This window comes from Alligator sinensis, unplaced genomic scaffold (assembly GCF_000455745.1).
Source record: "Alligator sinensis unplaced genomic scaffold, ASM45574v1 scaffold73_1, whole genome shotgun sequence".
Taxonomy (NCBI): domain Eukaryota; kingdom Metazoa; phylum Chordata; order Crocodylia; family Alligatoridae; genus Alligator; species Alligator sinensis.
The window spans coordinates 3,232,775-3,239,759 of record NW_005841838.1 but is presented as its reverse complement, the minus strand read 5'-3'; the positions used below and the strand labels follow the sequence as shown (position 1 = coordinate 3,239,759).

Below are 6,985 nucleotides of genomic sequence, written 5' to 3'. Positions count from 1 at the left end.
ATCTTGGAGTCAATAATGACTCCAAGCTCCTTTTCCACCTCCGTGCTGACAAGAGGGGAGTTCCCCAGCCTATAGGTATGGTGCTGTTCCTCCCCAGGTGCATCACCTTGCACTTGTCTGTGTTGAACCCCATCCTGTTCTCCTCCGCCCATCCTTGTAACCTGTCAAGGTCCGACTGTAGCTCCCTTCTATTGTGCCCACATCCCCCCACATCTTGGTGTCATCAGCAAATTTGAACAGGGTGCTTTGCACCCCCTCATCCAAATCACTGATGAAGATGTTGAACAGGGCGGGGCCGAGGACTGAGCCCTACGGGACCCCACTGCCCACGTCCTTCCAGGCCGAGAAGGACCCATCCACTACCACCCTCTGGGTGCGGCTCTCTAGCCAGTTGGCAACCCATTGGACTGTGTGGGTGTCTACGCCACAGTCTCCCAGTTTCCTAATGAGAACGGGGTGAGAGACAGTGTCGAAAGCCTTCCGGAAGTCCAGGAAGACTATATCCACTGCTACCCCTGCATCCAATGATTTAGTGACCTGATCGTAGAAGGCCACCAGGTTGGTCTGACATGACCTGCCGCTGATGAACCCGTGCTGGTTGCTCCTGAGCATGCATTTCCCTGCTGGCCCCTCCTGGATGTGTGGCAGAATAATTTTCTCGAACAGCTTGCCCAGGATCGAGGTAAGACTGACTGGCCTATAGTTTCCCGGGTCCTCCTTCCTCCCCTTTTTGAAGATGGGAACCACGTTGGCCCTCTTCCAGTCCTCCAGCACCTCTCCAGAGCACCATGAGTGCTCATAAAGCTGCGCCAGGGGACACGCAATGACCCCGGCCAGTTACTTTAGAACTCTAGGAACTCTGTGCTTAAGGCTTGTTCCTCTTTCATTTCTTTATAATGTATAGGCAGTGCACAGTGGCACATTAAGATTAGCTTATTCAGAAACACATAACCTTTCACTGGCCACAGCTTACTTGGTCAGATATTATGCTGTTCTTCATACACCATCTGACAAAGGAGACTGTAGCCTACAAAAGCTTATGCTTTTCTGAATGAGTTAAATCTTAAAGCTGCTACCTTGCCTTCAGATTACATCATAAGACGACAAAAATGTGTTAAAGAAAGAATTTTTTTCCTTCATATGATTGTTCCTCTCCTTATCTTTCATATCAGGAATGTCAAGCTTGGTCTTGCAGTTTTGATAAAGGATTTCTTGAGTTGCAAGCCTCAGAGATGCTTGTACCTTTAATCCTTTGAAAGTCTGAGTTGTTAGCAGAAATGTCCTTACCATAAACAACATATTAATTAGTTGTTTAAGTTAATGATCGGTACCTTAAACTGCAGAACAATGCCAAATTGTTATATAAAACTGTTATAATAACTTTAAACCTCATCAAGCTTTTGATAGCACCTTACAGAATGATTTATAGAAAGCTTTGGGAATGTACAGCATTGATTAGATGGATAGACATTATGGGTGCACCAATAAAATTTTTTGGGCCAATAATTAAGGAGCCATAACCAATACCAATTGCCAATATGCAGCCTGGGAACTTGGAGAGCAGCATCCGGCTGGTAAGTCTGTTGGAGAGGGGAGGGAAGGGGCATGGGGGCAGCAGATGGAGGCCCCTGTGGTAGCAAGGGAGTAGGGCTGGGGCTGGTGCAGTGGCAGGTGCTGCCCTGTCGAGGCAGAGCACAGGCTGAGACGCTCGTCCGTGAGAGTGCAGGGGGGTGGATCCTACCACTACATGCACCCCAGAGGGGGCCATGGGGGACATGTACCCCTAGCATCTGCGTGCGGGGTGAGGGCGAGCTGCTGCTGTGGGCTGGGGGCAGTGCCAGACTCATCCTGGTGGAGGGGGCTGGGCCAGGGCCATGTTAAAGGTGGGAAGCAACAATGCAGGAGTGGGGGGTGCTATACGGTGGGGCAAAGCCACCCCAAAATTTGCCATAGCCCCCCCTCATAACTCCCCTCGCAGCACCGCCACCCACCACAAACACAGCCCCAGCCCAACCTCCTGCTGGGAAGAGCCCAGCTCTGCCCCTGGCACCAGCCTGCAGCGGCAGCTCACCCTCTCCCTGTGCACAGATCTGGGGGGCACATACCCCCCATGACTCCTCACAGGGTGTGCAGTGGTGGGATCCACCCCCCCCAAGATGAGTGACTGGGAAGCACCTGGGCAGCATCCCATTTCCTCCCTCACTGCAGGGACCTGCATCTGCACCCCTCCAGACCCCTTCCCTCCACCCACCCCTCCCCCCTCAAGAGACTTACCAGCCGGATGCTGCTCTCCAGGCTGCTAGGCTGGCCACATGAATGTTGTGGCTGCAAGCATGCACATGGCATTTACCGATGATATTTTCAGCTACATCAACCAAAAAAGCCAATTGCTGATAGGGTCAATTTTCCTTTTATCGATGCCTATACAATATGGACTGATGTATCAGTGCACCTCCACTAGAAACTGATTAGAAATTGATTAGATTGATAGAAATCATCTAATCAAGTGAAACAAGAGTGGACAAACAGTTTCTGGAATAGCTTAACGGGTGACAAATTAATCCAGCCCCCTGGGCTAGATGGCTAGTGTGGGACCTGTGTATGGACTGGATTGGATCTAGAAGCCAGCCCTGCATTCTGGACCCAGAGCATGCCCTTAAGAGGCCACCACATGTGTCCTGGTCCTGTTCCAGCTGCTCCAGGACCATGCAGCATGGCTCTGGAGCCACCACCACAGTGGCTATGTTGAACATCCTCAGAAAGGTAACATGGCCGTTGCACTGCTGCTCGGGGACACAGGCACCACATGAGGTACATGGGGACCATCTGTTGTACCCTGTATTCTGCCTCTGGATTACTCCGAGACTCACTGGCAGCACTGGGGGCAGGATAATACGGCTTCACAGGTCAGATCCAGCCCACAGGCCCTATTTTTTATGACCCTGGTTTAAAATGACCATAAGAATGAGGCAGGAAAACAATATAACCAAATTTGTTCAATTTGCTATTGGAAACTAAGAGTTTTAGTATCAAGAGATAAAATAGGAGTCATGGTATGTGGAAGTACAGTAAATTGACAGACAGTATTGATCTCAGTATTGACAGACTAAAGATACCTTGACAAACATGAGAATCAAGGTTTGCAAGGTGACCGTTGCTCTCACATTACTGTATAAATTAGAATGATGGAATTAAAAAAAAAAAAAAAAGATGAATGAAAGCTATTGACTTGAGATACTGGCTGGCTGAGGTGAATTAAGAATTAACCAGTAAGAGATAATACTTATGGCAATATGTACTACAATGCAGGGAATAAAAAACAGGAAGACCAAGGATGATTAGATAGGTGCTGTCATTTCTATATCATTCTTGACAAGATTAAAGATAAATGAAGCTATGAAGGTGATACTACACAGAAAGCTGTGGAAACACTTCATCCAGCCCCACCACTGCTGTTGAAATGATAGATGGGAATCAAAGTAGAAAAACTAGGACTGCCAAAGAAATAAATGTTTGTTATGCAAATCATTAATATGTAGGTTGATCATAAGGAAATCCAGGACATTTATTGGACACCGTCCCCCTGCCTTCACAAGTCGGCAGGGGCAGGGAAGGCAACGGTACCTGCCTGCCCACCTACAAGGTGCTTTGCACTGACCCAACTCCCAGGCAGACTGCGTCTCTTGCCCCTGCATTTGTGGGACGCCCATGATAATTCTCAACAACTGGCCCGGACCAGCCTCCAAAATCTGGGACTGTCTTAGCTAAAACAGGACATACGATCACCCTATTAATATGGGTTACATTTCCATTCAGAAATGTGAAATTTATGACAATGCACACTGTTCTGAAACAGCTAAAATGTAGATCAGCATAACAGACTGTCATTTGAAAAAGGGAGACAAACCTGGATCAGTTTCAGCCAAAATTACCTTGTTGCTGTGTTAAACTTGGGAAAGTGACTATTGCAGCCAGTTAGTGGACAGCCAAACCATCTGAGCACAAGAGTTATGGTTTTTCATCACAGGACTCAGAGAGAAACCATACAAAAGCAACAGAAATTGTCAGACTGTTTCCAAAAGCTAGAACAATGTACCAGGATACTGCTCACTTGTGCTAAATCTGGAAAGTTGCTTTGGCCACACTAGTCACACACCAAACATGATTCTCAAAGGGCTAATTAATAAACAAGAACCCAGGCTGTGTTGGTACCAATCAACCTATAAGATCACATTTACTATAAAGTTTAAAAGCAGATGTTTGATTTCTCCCAGGGACAAAGCCAACAGAGAGCTTCTGGATCCTACAGATGTCCGCATTGATTATCCCAGTTTAAGTGCCTGTAAAGTACCGAGACTCCCCACACACCTGCTAATTCAACTTAATTGCAACTGTATGTGTAAATGACTGCCCCATACCTGTTCTGATGCGATTCAAAGCCCTGGACAATCATACCGGGGATAAACCCAATATCTGTTTTTAGCCCAAAGTACTACTTGTAACCACCTATAAAATAGCTCTCAAAAATAGTCTCTATTTTTGTTACATTTACTCGTCAAAGAAGCATAAAACTAATGTTTCAACCAGTTTTAACTTCTGATACTAACATGCAATTTATTAAATAAAAAGGTATGAACTGAAAAGACTTTTGAAGGCGGTTATATTAGCTAACACAACTTAGGTCTACAGAACTGACACTCTTCAAGGGTAAAAACAGACATTAGGTCTGAGTGTCCCGGGCTTTTACTTGCATCAAAAGAGATATGGGGGAATAATCATTTACAGCCACAATTTTAGTGACAATTAATACAAATTACCCTTTATCTTCCCAGGAAAAAGCATTCTCTCAGATACCTCTAAGGTACTTAATATGGGACAATAGGCTTGTATGTCTGTAGATGCCAGGATAAAAGGCTTTGTTGCAGAAGAAATCCAACCTTCTGTTTGCAGCCTAATGTTATAAACAGAGGTCACATCTGAGCTAGCTCTGTCCACATACAGACCTTCATTTTCTCCTGGGAGAATGGCTGCTCTCCTAGGAGAAACCATGAGCGCACAGATGTTCAAAAGAAAAAATGGCTGCTCTGGGAGAAAAATAAAACTGGAAACAACTAGGGTTAAATTATTCCCAGAAGAATGAATGTCTGTACATATTCTCTTTTGAAAGAATCCACAGTGCAGTCCTCTAGCAGCCCAGGCTGCTTTTAGGAAGACACTGTGTTGCTCACTGGGCTCTACTGCTCCAGCCCAGCAAGGAGCAGAACCCCCCCCACCCCCATTATGCTGTAGACAGATACAAGCTGACCCCATGCAGTCTGAGCCAGCCAATCAGGGCAGCCCTTTGCACTGCTACCATCTGTCTCCAGATAGACTGAGGGAGCCTGCAGAGCACAAGGAAGTGTGCAGGCAGGGGCCTAGCTCTCTGCTCTTCAGAGACTCAGCATTTGAACGTTGGTCCAGGCATCTCCAGATAAGTTTTTTGTACCAGAAAAACAAAGTGGGACAAGTTCTCCCACATCACTGGCATGTGGGCACACCGCCAGCAAGACCCTGGGACAAGCGAAGAGTAGCACAGACCTCTGCACCTACTGCCCCTCTGGCAATCAACTTGAAAGAGGCTAACCTTGAAGAGGACTGCAGGGCTCTGAGAGTCTTAGCACTTACTTCCATGGGACTCAAAGCAGGGCCAGGGGCTCCTAGCCTGTGCTCAGCTCCCGAACAAAAGGCCTTCTCCCTGGGGAGACGCTGTGCTGCTCGAGCTCCGCAGCCCGCACCAGACACAACAAACCACCTGGCACCCCCCCCCCCCCCCCCCCCCCCCGCGCTTCTGAAAACGAAGCAAAACAGCGAGGTTGAGATGGGAAAAGCGCCAGCCCGTGCCTGCAGCCCCAGCCCCAGCCCCGTGCTGTCCCCAGCGCAGCCGCGGGGAAGCTTCCCGGCGACCCGAGCGCCGGCGGCGGGTGACAGCGCAGGGCCCGGCCCTCTCGGCCACCATCAGCGCCGCCGCGGGCCCTGCGCCCATTCCGCCCCGCAAGGCGCCGGGGGAAGGGGAGGGAGGCGCCCCCAGCACAAGCGGCGGCTCCGGGCGGGCACTCACCGGAGAGCGGCGCCCTCGAGCGAGGCTGCAGCGCCTCCCGGCCCCGGCTCTACCCGCCGGGCCGCCTGGGTCCCGCCTGCCTCATCCGGAGCTGTGGAGGAGAGCAGCCTCCCCTCCCCTCCTCCCAGCGGGGGCCTAGGGCCGGGTGTTTTCGGGCAGTTGTACACACCCGAGGTAGTCGAGAGACGCCTATGGAAGATGTCGCATGGGTGCCCCTGGGCAGAGAGGCCAGGTAAGCGGCCTCCCTCGCCCTGCACTGAAGCTCTTAAATGCCAGTGAGTGGCACCAAGTGCTGCTGATCCAGCAGTGGTACCTCTTGCTTGGCCCCCGCTTTGAGCAGAGACGCGCTCTGGGCCCAAACGGCCCACTGGCCTCCTTGCTCCAGTCTGGCCTTGATACGCAAACCTCCTTTCTTAGCTGTTTTGATCAGTTTGCCCTTGGAACCAGTGGGTTTTCTTAACTGTTGAGATGCTGATTTCTGGTGGGTTTTTTGTACAGGTGGCTCTCAGCCTGCCAAGACTCAGGGAAGCTTGCAGAAAATGCTAGAGTTCAGGTTTCGACCACCAAAAAAATAACAGCAATTCATCTGTTGCAAAGAACTCAGAAAGCCCCAAATTGGATCGGAGTAGTTTTAACTATGAATTCCTGGGTTTTATCTTGTGACTCATGTTAGCACACCTAAAGGTGCTGACACTGGGTACCTCTAAACATGCGCTTTACTGCAGAGCTGACTACAGGCAGTCCTTGACTTACAACGTTTCGAGTCAGAACGTTTTGCACTTACAACGTTTATAAAATTAATACCCTGTTTCAACTTTATGACATCAGTTTCAACTTTACAATGCTTGATCTGACCTGACGCCATGTCAGTGAACAAGTTTGCGGCAT

At 49.2% G+C, this 6,985-nt stretch overlaps 1 protein-coding gene across 1 annotated transcript in view; it reads right to left on the bottom strand.

Moving 5' to 3' along the window:
* Positions 1 to 5,799, bottom strand: part of ATF7IP2 (activating transcription factor 7 interacting protein 2) — a 59,440-nt gene extending 53,641 nt beyond the window's left edge. Inside the window, exon 1 of the mRNA XM_025203226.1 lies at positions 5,665 to 5,799. The gene's annotated coding sequence lies outside the window, so the exon portion shown is untranslated. The remainder of the gene's footprint in view (positions 1 to 5,664) is intronic.
* Between the last annotated feature and the right edge of the window lie 1,186 nt (positions 5,800 to 6,985).